This window comes from Gavialis gangeticus, unplaced genomic scaffold (assembly GCF_001723915.1).
Source record: "Gavialis gangeticus isolate Ggan-Ray unplaced genomic scaffold, GavGan_comp1, whole genome shotgun sequence".
NCBI classification, from domain to species: Eukaryota; Metazoa; Chordata; order Crocodylia; family Gavialidae; genus Gavialis; species Gavialis gangeticus.
In genome coordinates this window covers 15,738,987-15,760,813 of record NW_017729027.1, presented here as the reverse complement: position 1 = coordinate 15,760,813, position 21,827 = coordinate 15,738,987, and the positions used below count along the sequence as shown (strand labels likewise).

General features: G+C 48.0%; 1 long non-coding RNA gene across 1 annotated transcript in view; it reads left to right on the top strand.

The window, feature by feature from the left end:
* Positions 1–8,031: 8,031 nt before the first annotated feature.
* LOC109299851 overlaps positions 8,032–21,827 on the top strand; it is a 20,806-nt gene continuing 7,010 nt past the window's right edge. Inside the window, exons 1-2 of the long non-coding RNA XR_002098026.1 lie at positions 8,032–8,134; positions 16,440–16,443. This is a non-coding gene — a long non-coding RNA (uncharacterized LOC109299851). The remainder of the gene's footprint in view (positions 8,135–16,439; positions 16,444–21,827) is intronic.

Here is a 21,827-nt window from a genome sequence, read left to right as displayed (position 1 = left end):
ATTCAGCCTCCACAAGAGAAGGCTGAGGGGGGATCTAGTGGCCTGTTACAAACTAGTCAAGGGGGACCAGCAGGCACTGGGGGAGTCCCTGTTCCCCTGAGCAGTACAAGGAGTGACTAGAAATAACGGTCACAAGCTGGCAGAGGGTAGATTTAGGCTAGATATCAGGAGGCACTATTTCACTGTTAGGGTGGTTAGGATCTGGAACCAATTTCCAAGCAAAGCAGTGCTGGCTCCTACCCTGGGGGTGTTTAAAACAAGGCTAGTCAATCACCTTGCTGAGGTCGTTTGACCCCAGTACTCTTTCCTGCCATGACAGGGGGTTGGACTTGATGATCTGCTCAGGTCCCTTCAAGCCCTACTATCTATGAAACTATGGGATACAGATCCAAAATTTTAACAGCAGAATTTAAACTAAAAAACATCAATCAATAATTCAATCAGTGAAACAAACAGACAAAAGAACAAACAAAGAACCAACAATGGTCCTCAAATAATAGATCAGTAAACAGTAGTGCCTTTCTTGTTTTCACTCCTGTCAAAAGACAAATTTGAAATCTCTACTGTGGGTCCTCAGTATTAATGTGTAGGTAGTACATGTGAAAGTAAGAAAGAATCGAAATAATTGGGCTTTCTTTTCAGCCTACACAATTGAATTGCATAACTTCGATTTTTACAAGTATTTCATATTAAATGCCTATGTAATCAATCAGTGTCCTGATTGATAGTATTGCTCCTCTGTCTGTGTCGCAGCATTGCTTGTGGCAGGGGGAGGAACAGCTGACAGAGGAGATGATGTTAAGCATTTAGCTCATTTCTACTAAAAATCATTGGCTTTTTCAAAAGTACCCCACCATTGGGAAACTTACCAATATCCTGCACTGTCACTCTCAGTGTTGGTTCCCAAACCCCAGCTGGCATCCAGAGCATTCCAACTCATGCAGTGCTGGCGAGGGGGAGGGGCAGGAGCATGTACACAGTCGTATGTACCATAAATACTGTGGGTGGTCTTATCCATACCAGCTGTTGAGTGGGTAAGGGTGGAGGCGTGGGTGCCCATGCCCGAGGCAGTGGTCAATGCATTCTGTTCCCAAGAGGACTTGGGTAACATTGGGGGCAGTTTATCCACCTTGTCCACTTTTCCCAAATGCCTCTGTTGAAAGCCATAGTGTGGGTCTTTCATTCTGTGGCTTGGCAGATCTGTGTTCAGTTCTTCTGTTCCGTGGTGTTATTATCAATGCTTTATGATAGATGATCTAGGGTGTGTTCTACTGCCTTTGTAAAGGGCTAAGTGCTGGTCATCAGCAACCATTCATTAGTCTTTTGAGGTGTGAAGTGCCTTCAGCCACCAGGCACAAAGGTACAATTCATGAGCAGGCCCCAAGCTGTCTCCTGATTCATATTATGGGATTCTTTCCTGTTTCCCCCCACCTACCTTCACATTAGATGATTGAAACCTGAGCTCTTCCCTCCTCCCCTTGTGGCTGTCTTCGGCTTCCATTTCCCAGGACCCCACCCTAGCCTCTTTTCTCCTCCTCCTAACATTTTGCTTCCCTGAACATTTATGCAGTCCCCAAGACATAGAAGACACAGCATGGGGTCCCTACAACGTCAGCTGCTTGTCCACCGTCCCACTCAGCAAACATTTTCTGCACCCCACACCCCTGACAGTGTCCACTCCAGATCCCTGCAGCTCTCAGCACTGCAGACTCTTTACCTGTCTGCCAGTTCATGGGTTCCTGAGTTCCCTGCAGGTGAGGGCTGGCCAAGCCAGCCTTTCACATTTCCAGAAAAGGAACATCCCATCTTTGTCTGTATAGCACCTATTCCATGGCTGGCCATTCACAACTGTGCTCCTCTAGTCAGTTTTCCATAACCATCCCACCTTTTTGCCAGGGGTGGCCCTGAACAGCTATGCACGCTTTGCCACCCCTCAGTACTGCCCAGGGCTATCCAAGGGTTGTTGCACCCTGGTGTCTGTCATCCTTGCTTGTTTGCTAGTTTCAGGGTGTCCCCAGTGTTCTCTCAGGCATTTTGCCCATTGGCATAAGAGGTACCCCTGAGACTGAGCCCCAAGGAGTCTAATTCTACCCCTTCCCACCCTAGCCTCTTCCATCATGTTGCTGGTTTGGGGTTTTTCTTGGGGTTCCTAAAGCAACTTCCTTTCCTCGTGTGTCATACATAAGTTTAAATTCATGATAGTAAACCAGCAATAAACCAGAAAAGGTCAGATATTCGTCATTGACATTATTAATCTTTAGTGATTTCTTTAATATAAGTTACATAATCATAAAGAAATTACATCACTTTCCACTTAAACATTTTTTTAAAAATGAGGTACTTCAGCTTATTCAAGACAGGGTATAAAAAAACTTACTGAACACAATTTACTGTACCAATTTTAGTTTATTGCACCCAGGCTGGATTGTGAACTCCACGTCAGGAAAAACTGCTGTGGCAAGACAGGTTGGTATAAAGGAAGAGGGAGTATCTTGAACAGGTTAAACTGAATAAAGTTGCACATACTTCTCTGTTAAAAACATGAACTGTAGCATCCCTTGGAAGTTATTTGTATTATTAATGAGTTATACATTTCAATTCACCAAAACAGTAAAAAAGTCAAATTTTAGCTGCTCACCTCAATCTCGGGCAAGTCTGCCCTGGCACAGAGGCCCAGAGACATACAATTCCCCCATCTTGCACAGGGAACAGGGTCAAAGGGACCAACCACTCTGCAAAGACACCTTTGTATGATTAAAGATTTACACAAGTTTATTCATTTGTAATAATCAGGAAACCAGCATCCCAAAGGGAAATACTAGCTCAGGCAAGCTCCAGAAGCCCTGGCACACAGGCTAAGAGACAAACAATTCCCCCACCCCACACAGACAGAGAAATTGAGGCAACAGCTTGGGTCATTATTTAATGCTTTAAACAAGTGGTTGCCAATTAATTAACATTAGAGAATGTTTCTCAAATACATTAAGTCTGGGAGCACCAGAAACAATGTATTGCTATTAATTAACATTACAGCATGTTGCAATCATACTTGACAAATTGGAAGACCAGAAGCAATCTGCTCACTCATCAGGGCTGAGACATGTCACTTGGAAGTGGTTGGATACGTGAAAACCTTGTTGGGCAGTTTGGTGTGGAAGTTGAGAGGTGGGAAGGTGACACTTCTCTGCTGATCATCAGCACCAGAATGGTGATCAGCATGCCAGCAGGGACCTGTAGATCCTGTCAGTTTTGTGTATTACTTCTTTTTGTTTTTCCATTTCATCTCCCAAAGCACTCCAGTGACACTTCCCACAGACTGGTGAACTTGTCAGACCATTTCCTTGATCCATTCTGTGCATTTGTTCAGGCTCTTCACTATTCGATCAGTTCACAGATCAGCAGCCCTGTTGGTCCTCCTAATTGTTCTCAGGGGAGGGGTAGCAATCAGAGCTGTAACATGAAACACTTGTGATTGAACAATAATCATTTTTTGAAAGGTAGAACTCTTTCTGAAACATAGCTTTCTCAACATTGCCAAAGCTGTCTGTGAGTGTCTGCATCCCTCAAGGTTTTCAGAGAGTGCCAACTCAAAACCATGAGTTAGTAGAACCTCAAAAAAGAGCAGACTAATAGCACCTGGTTTTATGCTCTGCATTTTGACATATGACATCAACAGTGGCTTTTTAATGCCATAGCAAAATAACACTGGCATGCCCTGCCCAGTTCACCCCACACAAGACCCTCCAAATTAGTACAGCTGAGGTAACATACCTTGTGGGGAGCTGGAGGTCCCAGGTCTCTCCTCCTGGTGCTCAGAGCCCACACAGGATGTGTCACCACATGCACCATTGCACTCTGAACTGGAGTCACTGATACCAGTGCCTGTGGCTGGTGTGGTGGGAAAGATGCTGCCACTACTGGAGCATCCCAGGGGAGAGGATGCCCTGGTGCTAGCGGTTGTGGATGTCCATTGTTCCAACATGTCCATAAGTTGATGCATGTATTGATAGATTACTGTGTGCTTGACTGGTGTGCCCATGAGCTGTGCCCTAGTGACATCTCTGTGGAATTTACCGCAAAGTGACTTTGCCTTGACACAGCACTGCTTTGGTGACTTTTTGTGGTCACAGTCCACCATTCTGCTGGATATGTCGCAGTATATGTGCCAGTTTGCTTTCGGGCAGATCACAAATTGACGAATCATCTCTAGTTGTGCCAGTACACCCATGAGGCTCTTAATTTCTGGCATGGTCTATGCTACTCTAGTCCTTTTTGCTGCCATCCACTTGGTCTTCTGATGTTCCTCAGCTATCTCTGCTGTGTGGGTGTACTTCAAGTGTGCTGGGGCATCAATTTATACAGTTCTGAGTGACCTATCCATAGGAAGGTCAGATGCAGCAAAGCACTACATTTTGCAGGCATCAGTAGCAAAATTTGGTGCCAAACACAGATGTTGATTTTGCAGAAATACCACTATATGCTTGCTCTGTGCAAACACTACTGTGAATTTTGTAATTGCAAGGTGTGCTGGGGTGTGCTGGGGTTGTGGTGATGATGGCTGGCACTGGGTGCAGGTGCTGCCATGGGCAGTGTGAATTCCCGTAGAAGACCAGGCTTGACAATGGTTTTCTATGCATTTTTTGGTGTGGGTGCCTACCTGTGCTATGCATGACTTGGGAAACTGTTGGGATGCCTGTCACGGCCCCGGAGCTGGCGAGCCAAGCTCACGGTCGTGGTCACGGTGGGGCGGCCGGGTGGTAGCAATTGGAGTGGACAGGCGGGAGTTTTTGGCAATGGAGTACTGAGCGGCACGGAAGCGTGATGGTTTCTTAAACAAGAGGGTTTATTCAACTTACGCTTTTGAGGCGTAGGCAACGTAATTCTTCAGTTACAGTGGTGTGACGAACGAACAACAACACAGGGGTCCGTTGGTCCACAGGGTTCTTGAGCCAAGCCCTTGCTATCTAACCCGGAGGCTAGGGGCGGCTGCCTGGCTCAATAGTCCTAGGACTGGTCAACGGCTCATAAAAGGAGTGAACTAACATACAGTACAATGAACTGTAACTCGTTGAAGATAGTCAGGTGTGACGCCAGTCCCGAAGGACGATCGGATAGCTGAGGTGATTTCCGAGGTCGAAAGCCAGGTAAGTCGTCGTCAGTGTTTTGAGGGTGATCCGAAAGCGAAGTCAGAGTCCAAGCCAGAACAGTCCAGTAACCAGAGAATCAATCAATGCAAACAGACCGAGGTACGAAAAGCAGCGAGAGCCCACGCTGGAGGAGACCTAACTGAGGGACAGTCCCTACGGAGTAGCCTCTGTCCTCAGTTGAACGGATCTCCCCCCGAGGGAGGGGCTCCTTAACCTTTTATAACAATTTGGTGGCCAATTAGAATGTGTCCCTCAAAGAACTTTCTAGCCGAATGACATCATGCTCTTAGCTGACTGAGCATGTGTGAGCCTGAGCTCTCCACTGTTACCAAGCATGCGCAGGGCTGAAAAGTAGGTCAGCCTGACTGACAGCTCTTGGGGTCGCCCAGGGGACACATGCTGGGTGAGCCCAATGGAAAATTCCATGAGCCTGTCTTGCGCATGTCAGCTTTAATTCTCTCTGCATTGGCAGCATTCAATCAAAATTTTCCTTGACAATGCCCACGGTGAGCAGTGTAAATTTTTGACCACTGGACAAAGTGACTTTGCATGCTTGAAGTGATCACCCCATCCACATAAACCCAGAGTGGGAGCTAGGGGCACCTCTGCCTACAGGGTGACAGAGCGTCTGTAGGGGAGATGTTTTTAGGGTGAACCTGGAAGGGTTAGGTTTCCCAGACATGGTCTGCCACTCACAGGGGACCCCAGGTACTCTAGAATTTGCACACCATCACAGCTTAGGTACCGTTGGCTACTGCAAACCCAAAGCAGGGTGCTGGCATGGCAAAAGACCAGGGCTGGTGGCTTCCCACTAAAACCATGTGCAGGCTGGCAGGTGCAGAAAGTATCTTTGTCTGGGGTGCCAAACAGTCCGGCAGAGCCAGGTCAGTCCTGGGTTGAGCCATTTGGTGTGGGGTGATCAGGAGACAATGCCATGGTCCACTGGTGTGATTCGTATCAGAAGGGGAGCCAGGCTGGCAATGGGGGCCCTGCAGGGCTGAGCACTGGGGTGGGTGGGTGACCCTAACACCCAAACCACACTAAGGCTGACGGGCGGGGGTGTGAAGCTCACTTGCCCATTGGAAAGCCCAAAGGGGTGCATCGTGCCTGGGGTGTCAGAGGGTGCTGGGGCAGCGCTGGTATGGGCACCTCCCATTGCCTTGCAGCAGAGCCCACACTCTTCAAAATCCCACGTGACACCCTAAATTGCTGAGGCACCTAGAGGACCTTACGCTGAGAGAAAGTCCTTTTCGAGGGGTTTGCAATAGGGGCTGTAAGAAAGTGGAGGCAAGGAAGAGCTGAGGAAGGAAAGAACAGGCTTGGCAATGGTTTGCTGACCAGCACTGGCATGGTGCAGCCCTCAGAGTGCCTGATGACCTGTGCCATGCATGACTTGGGGAACTGTAGGGATGCCCATGGTGACCCCTTAATTCAAAGATCAGTGTAAGTGTTTTACCACTGGGCAAAGTGACTTTGCATGCTTGGAGCAATCACCCCATCCACATAAACCCAGGGTGGGTGCTGGTGGGGAACCTCTGCCTAGAGGGTGACAAAGTTGGGGAGGTGTTTCGAGGGTGCTGCTCAGCTCTGTCATGGTGCAGCCCTTGGGCTGCCTATCTGTGTCATCCAAGACTTGGGGAATTTTTGGGGTGTTGGGATGGCCAGGGGCTTCCCTAATTCGAACAACAAATGAAATTTTTGGCTGCTGGGTGAAGTCTGATACTTGCAATGAAGCCTTGAAATGTTAAAGGAATTTTGGGCCACTCTTCACTTGCAGCTTTGCCAGGGAGATATCAGCAGAAAGCACCAGGATGTGTTGAGTTGTTGAGTCTCAGGGGAAGGGATTTACGTTATTTGGGGACTAGGGGCAAGAATTGGGATGGGTACTCTTTGGAGAATTAACAGAGGTGGGTTTAAAAGGGAATTTACACTTTTTCTTGTTTGGAAGTAAACAGTTCTACACAGTTGCCAAAGTCCTTCTGTGAACTTTCTTTCATTGACAATTTCACAAGCACTAATAAAATATTTAAACAAATAGTAACAGTAACAGATAGGGAGTAAACCTAACCTCAAATGTCCAAGTTCCTAACCTCTCCCCACTCCCAGCCATCAATCTTAGGAGACGTGAAAGATAGAAAGCTGATGTGATTTCATAAGCTTAGGTGACAGCAGATGAGGGAGCATTGCTTAACAAAGTGCACAACCACAGGGAGTACTACAGAATCCCATCACCCATTTTGACATATATCCCTAGTTACTTAAAACTGAAAAAGGTACATGCATTGACTACATAGTAATAAAAGGTAATTAGAAGTTAGAGAACCGTTATAGCCTGATCACTGATGACTGCTTGTGGACTAGAAATTCTAATAGGATGTCACTCAGCTTTGGATACAATCATGCTTTTTAGGGATGAGAACCTAGTGCCCCACAAGATGCCGCACTTTTGCCCCTTCGGGCCTGCTCTGTATCTTCCTTCCATTCATCCCTGAAGTGTACTGGTGCTTTCCTCTTGTGGATAGAGGAGGCACGGTTCTCTTTTGGAAGAGAATGCACAGTGGGTTGAAATGGCCTATTCTCAATGTTGCTCTCAGTAGTATTGCCATTGGCAAAACGTGTTAAAAGCTTCTGTCTAAACCTTGCCTCCAGATGCCCTCTATGATCAGCCTCCTTATGGAAATGCTCAACCATTTGTAAGATTTCAGTAGTCCTGCCAGTGCTAGATTATAACATGCTGAGGCCCTAAGCCATGTCCAGTTTATGAGGCCCCATACAATAAAAATAATCAAATATATATATATTTTGCATACTAGAATACAAATGTCCGTATTTAGAGAGTCATTTTCTCATATCTTCTTTATCTACTTTATCTACTGATTATTATAAAACTTGATATTGAGTCAGGTTCTTTTTCTTATTTAGAGGCCCTTCATATTGTGAGGCACTAAACTGTAGCTTAAGTAGTTTAAGCCTAAATCTGACACTGAGTCCTGCTTAAGCCTAAATCTGGCATAAAATTGAAATTGGCTTCCTCCCACCTCAATAGCCAATTAAAGATATCATTAATGTCACTTGCCATTCAATCACTGCTTGTAGATATGTTTTGGGATGCTTCTGCCAGTAGCTGAAGAATGCTTTCCTTAGTTTTTCTTTGCCTTGTCCTGTAATTATGTTGATGTTCAGCATTATCATTTGCTGTTTATGAACTAGGAACCACAGCTGCAGTACTAGCCGTAGCTATAGCAAAGAGAAAAAGAAAGTTCTCATGAGGTCTAAGGCTATTTTAAAACATCAGGAATGCCATTTTAAAATATTTTAACAGAACACCCTTGGCAAGAATTACCAAGCAGACCCCCCACTACCACCCACCTGTGTTATGATATCAAGCCCACCACCAAGCTATTCTAAACAGTCGCAACATATCCTACAGCTCAATGGTATCCTCCAGCTCATAGAATCATAGAATCATAGAATCAATGAGTCGGAAGGGACTCATCTAGTCATCATCTAGTCTGACCCCCTGCCATGGGCAGGAAGGATCACTGGGGGTGGCAGGGGTCATAAGACCCCAGCCAGGTGCCTATCCAGTCTCCTCTTGAAGATTTCCAGGGAAGGTGAGAGCACCACCTCTCTGGGAAGCCTATTCCAGGCTCTGGCCACCCTTACAGTGAAGTAGTTCTTCCTAATATCTAACCTAAACCTATCCTCCCTCAGCTTGTGGCCATTGTTCCTGGTGACTCCAAGGGGGGCCCTGGTGAACAGACTTTCCCCGAGTCCCTGCTGCTGGCCCCTGATAAGGTTGTAGGCAGCCACAAGATCCCCCCTCAGTCTCCTCTTGTGGAGACTGAAGAGATTCAGGTCCCTCAGCCTCTCCTCATAGGGCTGGCCACAGAGACCCTCAACCATACGAGTGGCCCTCCTCTGGACCCTCTCCAGGTTCTCCACGTCCTTCTTGTAGTGCAGCGCCCAGAACTGGACACAGTACTCCAGCGGTGGCCTGACCAGCACCGCATAGAGGGGAAGCAAGACCTCTCTGGACGTGTTAGCGATGCCCCTGTTGATGTATGACAGGGTGCAGTTGGCTCTGCCTATTGCTTCATCGCATTGGCAACTCATATTCATCCTGCAGTCAATCCTGACTCCAAGATCCCTCTCTGCCCCTGTGCTGCTGAGAGGGTCAGCCCCTAACCTATAACCATAATGCTGGTTCCCTCTCCCCAGGTGCAGCACCCTGCACTTGTCCTTGTTGAACCGCATCCTGTTCAGATCCGTCCACTTCTCTAACCTATCCAGGTCTCCCTGGATGCGGTCCCTGCCTGCCGGTGTATTCACTTTACCCCACAGCTTAGTGTCATCAGCGAACTTGAATAGGGTGCTCTCAACACCCTCGTCCAGGTCGCTAATAAAGATGTTGAACAGCACTGGCCCAAGAACCGAGCCCTGGGGGACTCCACTGCCCACACCCTCCCACGTCGACATCGACCCATCCACCACCAACATCGACCTGTCCACCACCAGCTCAGTGGGCTGTACCTGGTACCCCTCTGCTTGGAAAAACAGCTACCAGGAAGCACCCAGCAGGGAGTACCTGAGATCTAGTTAATACAAGCGAGCAGCCTCCCCCAAACCAGCAGACTAAATACATGTGTGGCACTAATATTATAGCATGATTTCTAATGCCACTGCTATAACTTACAAGTGACTGGGCGCGAGGTTTGTGGGGTTTCCAGCACAGAACTGAACGATCTGTTTTGGAAACCTGAAGACTCCTGGGTGGGAATATTGGTGGAGTCAGAGTCATTGTCATCCTCATGAACAGAAGAGTGGTTTCTGAGCCCCTGCTGATCATCATCCTGTGAATCTGGTGCCAAAATGTGTGGGGCGACAGTAGTAGAGGACAAGCTCATTTCTGGCTCTGTGCCAAACTTGTCCTTTGAGCTGACCCAACTGAGGTCATTCATCTGTCACTAACTGAGACTGATTGCATCCAGTTTTGGAAGTGGCTGCCCATATACTGTGGTGCCAGAGAGGTGTGGATATGATTTCAGGCTCCTCGGGTTGTAAACTTGTTGTCCCAAACTCATTCATGCAAACCTGTGCAGCATCTCTTTTAAGGATGGTAGCCAACTTGTCATAGAACAATTATTGACCTTAACATGATGGAAAGCACACTTTAAGGACTTGCTCTTACTTCCACACTATTCTCAGTCTCGATTATAGCTATGTTCCTTCAATAGATTCTCGATAGTCACATACACCAACTTATTTCTTTGGTTTTCTAGTCACATGAGCACCTTCCTTTCACCCCAAATATCAATCAGTGCCTCAACTTCTGCATAAACCCAGTTTGGTCCCCGGTCTTAAGAAGTATCTGGGATGTCTTCAAAATGTTGCTTTTTCTTTGTCTCCTCCAGAACCAGCAAGTGTGCTAGATGAGAGCAGAAGAGAGAGTGGAGTTTGCAGAACAGACTGCTAGGACCTGTTCACATGTATGTCCAATGACTTAATACCTGTGAACCTTTTATAAAGAGATGCATAGTAATACTACTTGTGTGATTTGTGCAATCTCTAGAGATTTGTAGCAGTTTTTTGTTTTGTGAGTCATGCATGGCTTTGTGAGTATATTCAAAAAACTATTGTGCTGGTGATTGGTAAAAATGGTGAGTAATCACTGCAGCTGAGAAAATACCACCATGTTAGAATTGATCTTGATAGAAAAACAGTTCCATTAGATATGCAAGCAAGCCAACTCCCGTATGAGTAGTTTCCAAAGGGCGATCATGTTTTTTACAATGTGGTTTCTGCAGGGTTTGGTTGCACCAAATAGAAGAAGTTGAATAGCCCATGTCCTTTAATGCCAGTTGTGGAAGCAAACCCCGACCTGTGCCCTGGGGACAGTTGTCTGCTATGCTACAGGCAGGCAGTGAGACACAGGATGTTTTATTGGCAAGCCTTGGCAGGCTACATCCCTTGTGGTGCCTTAAATGTACCATCCATGACTTGGGGAACTGATGGGGTGTCCTGGGGAGCTCCTAATTCAAACAGCGAAAGCACAAAAAACACAAAAAAAGTTGGCTGCTGGGCAAAGTGGCACCCCTAAATTTGCAGACCATTTGAGAGTGTACAGTGTTGGGGGCAGCCCAATGTCAGGCATGCAGGGTTCAGAAAGGAGGGGAGCTGATAGAGAAACAGTGCAAGGAAGGCTGCTTCCTGCCAAAAAACTGTGCACACTTGTTCATTGCACCCTGGGGGGTGGGGGGAGGATACCAGGCTACAGGCAGGCAGTGAGTCACCTTTTAGATGACAGAGATGAGAGTAGTTTACTGGGATGTTGTGCTGGCAAGACATGGCAGCTTGCACCCCTTGTGGTACCTAATTGTGCCATGGTTGACTTGGGCAACTGACAACCCGACAACTCAGGTGTCCTGGGGAGACCCTAATTTGAACACTGTAAAAAAAAAAAAGGTGGCTTCTGGTCCACTAATATCATTGGGGTCAGGAGCAATGGTGCTGGCAATGGGGGACCTGTCTGGGTGAGCAGTGTGGTGACCCAGGTACAATTTTAAAAATCGCTCACTATTAAGTGAGGTACTCGTTAATTTTGGTACGGAACCCCACATAGTGTTTGCCGGGGGTGGGGGGAGGAGGTTTGGTTTGGTCGTGAGTGTAAAAGCGACAGTTAATTTTCCAAAAAAAAAGACTAGCCTAGCATACCTTTTATTTGAGGGGGAAAGGGGAGGAGGGGTTGTGTGTGGCATACATCAGGTGTGAAATAGCAGAAGGTAATGAAGGATTGTGAATTTTCTAGGAATGGCAATTTTGCCAGTTGTGTTCACAAAGATGGAAAGAGGCAGGGAGGAATTGCAACAGGATCTGGTTTGGATAACTATTGACATGTAAAAGATGCAAGTGCTTTCATGGTAATATACGACTGTTGGAGCCTTTGGGGACCAGGACACAGAGCCAGAATTGGGTGTGTTGCTAAAGACCTGGTTGCTAAAGACCATGGCTTCCTTGAGTCCTGATGGACTAAGGAGAAAGAAGAGATTAATCTTGATGGCCATAGAAAATTGACATCACAGAAATCTGGTTATAGAAGAGGAAATTATGAAAATTATGGAACTGGGCTGGTATGTGGTAAAACTCCTGCAAAGACATCTTAGGATGTCTGCCTCCAAGAGCAGGTGCTTGAGGGAACTGTACAAGATGCTGTCATATTTGGAAAAAGATAAATTGTGGGTTCACAAAACTATACTGGCTTGCTGGCCATAGATTAAGGGCAAGGATTGCCAAATATGGGAATATGAAAGCAGCTCAGACTGGTGGGAATGAATTGTTATGTTGACTGGGAATGATGATCAGTGGCTGGAGACTTTATGAATGAGCAGTTACACCTTCTTCCATATCGTTAGTATACTGTCACCACACATTCAGTGCCAGACAACTGTCATGCAGAAGCCCATTAGCCCAGAGAAGTTTGTTGCCATGGCCATGATGAAACTGACAACTCCAAAAAGCCTGCACCACATTGCAAATCAGTTTGGCATGGCTCCCTGCGCTCCTGGGAATGTGATCAGAGAGGTATGCCCACTGCTGCAGGAGCTGGCAACAAACAAATTTATCTGTCTGAGTAACCCCAGGGCGGTGGTGGAAGGATTCCATGTGATGGGCTTCCCAAACTGCATGGGAGCACTGGACAGCACATACATTCCTGTCCTAAAACCATCCCAGAACAACCGGTCATTCATGAACAGGAAGGGTTTTCCTTCAGTCACTCTCCAAGCTGTAGTGGATCACTGGGGAAGATTTACAAACATTTACATGGGATGGGCAGTAAGTGCCCACGCGTCACGTGTGTTTTGAAATTCACCGCTACCTGGGATGATGGAGAGGGGCCAATATGCCCCCCAGGACTGGAGGAGGTTGTCATTCAGGGTGTTTCAGTGCCCCCCCTGATAAATGTTCATGTGGCTTACCCACTCCTGCCCTGACTCATGAAGCCCTACAGGGTGGAAGTGACTGACCAACAAAAATTCTTGTTCAACAACCTCCTAAGCAAGTGCTGCATGAGCATAGAGTGTGCCTTTGGGTTCTTGAAAGCCTGTTGGAGGTTCCTTAACTACAGACTGGAGATTGATTGGGAGAACATCACCTCTTTCATAGTGGCAGCGTGTATGCTGCATAATATCTATGAGACAAGGGGAGACGTTAGTCTTGGGAACAAGTCAGTCTTGGAAACAAGACATAAGGCAAGGGAATCTGCAAAACATAGAAGGAGAGCAGCAGGGCAAGGCAGGGGGTTAGACATACAGGCAAACAGCAGAAGGGGGGCTCTGATTAGCAATTGCCTGGTGACACATTGTGGCTGCTCACATTGGAGAATGTGATCTGTAATTATGTAACTGGATAGTTACTATATTTGATTTTGTATTTCCTATTAGTTTGTGATTGAATAAAGTCTTTCTGAGAAGCAGTTTGGGATACTTTGTTAATAAAGAGCTCTGGGGGGTGGTATGGGAAGGGAAGAGGACATCCTCCCTGCAGGGGGGAGGGGGTGATGTGGGTGCAGGGCATAGGGTGATTAGTCTGTGGTGGGTTGGGGTGTTGAGTCAGGCAGGAGCCTTAAGAAGGAAGGAGTTTTAACAGAAAACTGGAGTTGGGGGCTAGGAGCAGGTACATGACTGCAGGCCCTGAAAAAAGAAAGATGTGTGAAGACAGAGGTTGTTAGGTAAAAGGTGTAAAATACAAAGAAAGAAAGAAAGACTTTTTAGACTTTTTATGAAGGTTTATTAAGGGGAAAAGGGGGTAACAATCCAACAAAAAAATAAAACACTGTCCACACAGCAGCCCATGTACAACAGACAGAGCCTGGGGCTTCAGCCTGCAAGGCCTGCCCTCACAGTCTAAAAATAAAAATATCCAGTACAACAGCCTGCTGAGACCCCTGTCTCTAGCCCAGGAAAGGGCAAGCAGTATCACAGTGCGAGGACTAAATGCCACCTTCAACACTGCAGTGCATACCCCTTAACTGCCCAATGTGCCTGGAAGGCAGGCACCGTCCACTGAAGGACTGCATGCTCAAACTCCAGTGACAGGCATACCTGCACCAAAAACTGGAAGAGCCACAGGGCATCATCTGAGCCGGCCTCAGCAAGCCAGTTCCTGAGGCTCTTGAGAAAGGCATAATGAAGATGCTCCTCCACTCCCTCTGGATAAAAGGGGCAGGCCGCTGATGCAGCTGGGTCTATGTGGTGGATGAGAGTGCTCGTAGCTAGTAGCCCATGTAGCAGCTGCCACTGGAGGTCACTGGTCTTTTTGGAGATGGGGGCCTTATAAAGCATGCGCCATGCAGGGCGGGCTGGCATGAGCGCTGGTACTGCTATTTTCCTCTACCACACCATGTTGAGCTGAGTGGCAAGGATGCAGGGATGGTGAACGTGAATCACCCACAGATACAGGGCCTTCTGGGGGAGCATGATGAAGCAGATTCTTGTGCTGCTGTCAGGAGGCATGGGAAGAGCCAATGAAGTGCCGGGGCCACCACCCAGTTCACCATCCACAACTGGGACAATGGGCACTGGTGGAAAAGGCTCATCCAGGACATCCCCAGTGGAGAGGGCTCTCTGTGCCTGGAGGTGGTCCTCCAGGGCAGCTGCCACATCTGCTGGCAGAGTGGCCCTCATGTCCCCCAGGAAGCGGGCAGCACAACAGACCGAGCGCATGCCCAAGCAGGCAGCAAGAGTCTCATCTGACAATCAGGCTGACCGTGTCATGTCAAGGAGGTATCCCAGCTGGATGGTATGTGATCAGAGGAGGGAGTAAACAAGGCTGCTAGAAGTGAGGCTGCCTGCACTGCAGGTTTGGGTTATGGACCAGGGACTCTTGCAGTAACTACAGAAACCACAGATGTCTGGCTTGGGGCAGAAGGCAGAAGGCAGATCACCAGGACCTCACCATGCTTTGATAGAAGGGTGGGAGGACACCCCAGTCCAGGAGGGTGAGGTCCAGAAGGAAAAGTTCCCTGTCCAAACCATGGCCCCTTACCCGGTGCAAAAACAAAGTAACTAGCTGCTGCTGGGTAAGGGGTCCTTGCAGTAGAGGAGCCTTTGCAGGACCTGGAGGCAGAAGGCCACCACCCTGCCCACTAGGTCAACTAAGCCCTGGCCCTCTTCAGCCACCAGCAAATAAAGAATGGCTCTCGGGAGCCAATGATGCTCGTCCCAAAAGAAGTCCACAAGAAGTCTCTGGAGCTTCTCAAGCAGGTCCAACGGGGGGTCCAACATGGCACACTGGTGCCACAATGTTGCAGCTATCAAGTTATTAACAATGAGGACCCACCCATGGTAGGAGATGCCAGCACCATTGCTGCAGGTGTGCCTACACCTTGACACCAAGGTCTTCCCAGTTCTGTACTGAGAAGACCGCTGGCCTGAGGAACACCCCCAGGGCCTTGAGGCCCTCCTGATGCCAGGGAAGAGGCAAATCAGGGGGAGGGGGTTGACCCAAGGACTGAGAAGGAGGGTGTCGCTCTTGGTCCATTTCACACATGTGGAAGAGGCACGCTCATAGGCATGTTGACAATTGACCAAGGACTGGACATCACCCTGGGTGCTAATGAGGACAGTCACATCATCCACATATGCTGTCAATGGGACCAGCAGACAGCCTTTTGAGACAGATGGAAGAATTAGTCCAATCAGGCACCACCACAGTGTGTAGAGTAGGGGCTTGATGGACAAGGTGCACAGCATTCTTGACAGAGGGCAACCCTGGCGGATGCCCTTGCAGGCCAGGAATGGGGCACAGAGCATGCCCTTCACCTTGAGGAGGTTCAAAATATCCTGATACAGGATCCAGAGGGCAGAGGCGGAGATGGGCCCGAAGCCAAAGGCCTCAAGGGTCTGAAACAGGTCGTCATGGCGGACCCAGTCGAAGGCTTTCTCCTGGTCCAAGGAGCCAAACCCGATGTTGAAACCAAAGAATTCTGCAGCCATCAGTAGGTCTTGAAGCAGGAACAGATTCTCCTGAATAGTCCTTTCCAGCATGCAGTAGCTCTGCTCAAGGTTGATGATCAAAGTCATAATGGTGGGCAGCCAGTTAGTCAAAGCCTTGCTCAGGATCTTGTAATCAGTGCACAAGAGGGACACAGGCTGGCTAGGCTCTGTGGGTGTATCAGCCATGAGGCTGCTGGGTTCGGGATCGAGGAGGCGAGTCAGGAGTAAAGTAAAGGCAAATTTACTTATAGCTTAGCATACAACAGTTAACAGAAAGGTTAATACAACAAGCAGATAGTACAGTAATAAAGGGCTAATAGTGAATGATAACAACAGATAGACCGAATGACAAAGAGTTCCCACATGAGGGTTGGCAACTTATTGGCAGTCCTTCTATGCCAGGTGAGTGCCACGTTGTTCCAGTGAAGTCAGGCATCCCCAATCAACACTGTCTGAGGGGTCACCAGGAAGGTCCTTTGATCAGGATCCGGTCCTCACTCACACTGGGAGTCCGGGGTCCAGGCTTGGTACAGCGATGGTCCTTCTGTCCCGTCCTTCATACTAGTCACCTGACATACATGCTTCTTTATATCTTATCTTATGCTAATCTGTTGGCTTTAGAGCCACTCACAATCTTGCCCTATAGCTGTTACCCTATGGGATCAAAAGGTGTTAGACATTATGATGACAGGTTACTGCCCGAACTCGGGTTTACCTAATAAGCCAATTACATCACATTACTTTGAGGTTTGAAGTTAGCATTACCTGCCTAAGCTCAAATCCTCAGTTTTTTATTCCTGGATTCCTTGGAATGTGCTGATTATATTAAGTGGTCAGATCTTGTTATGGCTTGACCTTTAAAAAAACCTGTTAGATCAGCTAATCTTGTAGCTCTGCTTAGTTTTGGGGCTCAGTGGTCCCACGATCAGTGCAACAGTTAGATTCAACACTGGTTAAATTATGACAGACAAATTCCACTTGCAGGTTGCAAACTTGCAAGCTTTGCATCAGCTAATCTTAACTGCTTATACAATTGCCGAATGCCTCTAAGAGCATATATTTATTGCTCATGATAGTAACCCCTCTGGTTCTGGCTACCAAACCACCTCCAACTCCCAAACATGGCAGCAAAGCTCATTTGTTGCCAACTGCCTGTACTGCAGACAGAAAACTCTAATCTGCAAGCAAAGCAGCCACAGAAATGAGTGTCTTGCAAAAGACTAGTGTTGAGGTACCAGTAGGGTACACAGAAATGTGTCCTGCTGGGTAGGCTCAGCATGCAAGAGACCAGGCTGTGATCTGATAGTCCTGCCAGGGTAATACGGCTGCTGTGCAAAAGTGGTAGGTGGTGCCTGGTGATGTACAAGCAGTCAAGGCATGCCACAGAGAGCCCAATGGTATATTTCCTCACATTCAACCAGGTATACTTCCTTGCATCGGCATGGAGATGGCACCAGACATCAACAAGGTCTGCTGCCTTCAAAGCCATCCACAGCTTCTGGGCCAAGGATGGATGGGGCTCTGGCCCATTCCGGTAAAGACGTGCATTGACTGTGCAATTAAAGTCTCCCCTCCCACCCCAAGGAGGAGAAGGTCATCACTATCAGCTGCGCTCTGCAAAAAGTCAGCCAGGGTCTCAAAGAAAGTGGTTCATTCTCATCCAGCAGTAGGCATATTGACGTTCATTAGGAGGAGGCGATGTTGTGCAAGCAAGATATGAATGGTGAACAGGAGGCCAGGGACAACCCCTTGGGCTACCACTGAGTCAGGTGTCAGTGATAAAAGGATTGCAACCCCTGTGCCAGGGGAGGTGTCATGACTCAAGAAACTGCCGCCCTTCCAGGCAGCATGCCAGTCAGCTTGATTAGCTGCAATGGTGTGTGTTTCCTGCAGAAAGGCTATGTCCAGCCTTTTCTGGTTCAGGAAATCAAAGAGTGCCATCTCTTCATAGGGTCTCTGCAGCCATTGGCATTAAGAGAATCAAAGGTTGTGGCAGCCATATGTGAAGGGTGTAGAAGTGGGGGGGACAGGCAAAGCCAAAAAAAAAAGAGAGAGAAGCAGCAGAGAGGAGCAGACATGCAGGCCAGGGAAAGACTGGACCTACAACTCCTGAGCTGGTGCTTCTTGTAACAAGTGCCCAACATCACCCGCAAGCTTGCTAAGGCAAAAACTATAACACTGCATCCCTGGACTGGAGTGCAGCGCTGCTGCTGCAGCCTTAGTGGACATCACAAATGTCTCAGGTTTTGGGAAACCATTTACTGTGCAACCCTCTGGTGGTGCTTGGTCTGGTCTAGAAACCTAATGAGGTATTCAACAGAATAGCCAGCACAGGGAGGTTTCTCAGAAGCAGGAACAGGTTCTGCTTCTAGGGTGGGGACACTCCCTATTGAGGGGGGCACCTTAGCTGAATCGGGGGACACTACCTCCTGGTGGAAAATTTCTGTCAACTCATCCTCAGAGGCAAAATCAAGGTCCGACTGAGGAGAAGGAGCTATACATGCCAGGCACCAAGAGCTGTTGAGCCCTGATCTTTTGGGTGGGGCACTCGTGTGGTCTAGGCACTCTTGCTCTCACAGGCAGTTGAGGCTCCCAGAAGGTCCAACCTTCATATTGACCTCGTCAGGCTCAAGGATCTGAGAGGTGGAAGGAAGGCCGTTGGACTCCCCCACCACCTTCCCTACTCTCAGGTCACCCCTGAGCACTACAGGGTCAGGGGAGGGGGCTGAGGAGGCAGGCAGAGAAGGGCCCTGCTCAGTAACCTCCACTCCCCTAAAAGTGGGGAGGTCTTGAAGGGATAAAGAGGCCTTTTTGGAAGACCCCTTTTTTTCTTGGACTTGCACTTCCCAGCAGGAGGGGCTAAATCCTCCCCTGAGAGGGGAGGAAAGGGGGAGGCCAGGTCCACTGCTACAGAGCTAGCTGACTCCAACGAAACAGAGCAACCAGGAGGAAGGCCCTTCCTCACCTCCCAATAGAGCTGCTGCACCAGAGGTGGATGATCCATCATCAGGCACAGCTGCAGGAGGCTCTGCTGCACCCAGCTTCTTTGGGTACCTGGTAGCCAGGTGAGGCCTACTACCACAGTGAAAATATGAGGTGTCCCCAGTGGTGAGGTAGACCTCATAACACTGCCCATCAAACAGGAAGGACATGGAGTGGGGCAAACCCCAATCCTCCCTGTTGAGAAGTATAAACAGCTGCCTTTTAAAAGGTAGGACATGCTGGAGCTCAGGAACTTTGCTACCAAGCAGCAGTCTATAGACTGGCCCTATAACTATGGCATAAGGGCACAGGCAGTTAGTGAGGTTGTCATCCCACTGAACAGCTAGGAGCTGCCTTTAGCCATTCCAGGAAAAAAAGGGTTAACACTGCAAGGAAACAGAGGGGTGGGGGATGGACAGCCCTCTGCCAGCAGGGAACAAAGCAGCTGGAAACAAACTAGCCCCAGGGAAGAGGAGAAAGGTAAGCAATGTAGCAGGGAAGGGAAGGGAAGGGAAGGAAAAACAATAAGCAGCAGAAAAGCTGCAGTGAGAGGGAGGGAAACAAACAACCTGAGGGAGGGGGCAGGGAGGAGCAGAGGGTTACTGCAGGATAAAGGGCTGAGAAAAGGGGGAAAAAGGCAGGAAAAAATAATGAAAATTAGGGGACTACAGTGGGAAAGGGGTCAGACTGTCTAGGGGAGGGAAAGCAAAACAAGAGAAATAGAAAGGTTCACAAAACAGGGAGAAGCTTTTAGAACTCAGAGCAAAACTCCTGTTTGCAGCCATTTTGAAAGAAAGAAAGAAAAAAAGAAAAGGGTGCTAATGCTGTGAGGCACACCAACAAACCCTAGGCAGGCGCACCTGAATCGTAGTAATTGGAGATGCAGGAAATTGGAATTGACATGCAAATAGGATAACTGATACAATGCCTCTGCCTGAGCCAAAAATGCTTTCAAGACCTGCAAAAAAAAATTCTGGTTATGAGAGGTGTTTTCCAAACATAGTACCCCTGCTTTGTGCACCGAAGACTCCCGAGCATGCATGCATGGGGTTTTTGGGCCAGAGTGATGGCTGTAAGCATCCAAAGTGGCTTCACACAGCAGGCAAAAATTACTTTCAGTGTGAGAATTGGGGTCTGTACTTGAAACCACAAGTGTGACACCAATGATGGGAAGGAAGTGGGGAGGAAGTGAGGGATGGGGCATGTGATGCATGGGTAGGGTGGCAATTAATGGCCAATAAATAAGAGATAAGCTGTGCTTGCATGGTTTACGAATGTGTTGTCTGAGGCAAAATTGCAAGCATGCTTGAAGTTGTTTTTTTTAAAAGCATACAAAGAGAGTTCAACCTATGGGTGCTGGAATTTAGGGGGTGGAGTGCCCACACTGCCCCCAGCAGTGGAGGGAGAGTGCTTCCCCAAAAGAGCATCTCACCTTTGTCCAAGACACTTGACCAAGCGGGCAACAATATTTTGCTGTGTGCATATTAGGGGCTCAGCTCCACTGGAAACCCCAAGAGTCACCCCTGTGATGAGATGGGGGAAAAGGGGATACCATGTACATTTGTTGGGGGGAGCACCAGGAGACAGCACCCAGCAGCGCAGAGAGAGTGCTTCCCAAGAAGAGCAACCCACATTTTATCTGTGCCTGGCTTCACCAAGCGGGCAACAATATCATGCGGTGTGTGAATTAGGGGCTCCACTGGACACTCCAAGGGGAAAAGCAAAACCACCCAACCCAAAAAAATACACCAATCAATAAATACATTCCTAAACTGCCCCTGCTGCGATTTAGGACTGGGAGGTGAAGAGAATAAAATTGTTATGAGGTGCCTGCTAGCATCTTTTACTAGCACATTAACCCATAATGAGGCTAAAATACATTAAATAAGGTACATGCTGCATCATTTGTCATGGTACATTATGACAGTAAAAAAAACCTAGGAATAAGGGCTGTGCGAAATTTTGCTAGCAATTTTGTTTCAACGCTGTTTCAACTTGTTTCGAGGTCAAAAGAGTGAAATTGAAACAAAACAGAGAGCTCCGAAATAGCCATGAAACAAAACAAGGCATATCGAAACGTTTCAAATTTTTCAAAATGTTTTGAGTTTCAAAGCTCAAACTGGGCTTGCCTGCAGGGAAACAGAAACTAAAGTAAGGAGAGGGAGGAGGAAGAGGGAAGAAAGGGGTGGGGAAGGAGTGCTCTCATTATTGACGGTGTAGCTGGCCAGTGACTGTCATCCTTTCCTGAGGTCCCTTCCAATCCCAGTGCTCTGGGGAAGGGATGGAAAAACTGCATAAAAGACAGCATTGTTTGAACTGCCCTGCTTTCTGCTTTGGTGTCAGTTACTGAGCTGTGTTCCAGTTTTGCCTGTCAGCAACCAGAGGTGCAGGGCTTCTGGGGTTCTGCACCTATCTCCTTGATAGCTGACAGGCTTTGTGACCCCAGCAGGGGCTAGTAAGCCTGCGGTTTTCACCCTGCTGTGCCTTAACATGCACACAGTGTCACCTATGTCATGAGTTTTGCTTGTCCACAGCTTGAGGTGCAGTTTACCAGAAACCTCAGCACCCATCTCCTTGAAACTTGGCAGATTTCATGCCCTCAGAAGAGGCTACGATTCCTGCAAGTTGTATCCAAATCTGGCTGGAAATGACAATGTTGTAGGCTATTTCAAGCTTCCCCATTATAGCCTATGGGTGAAATGTC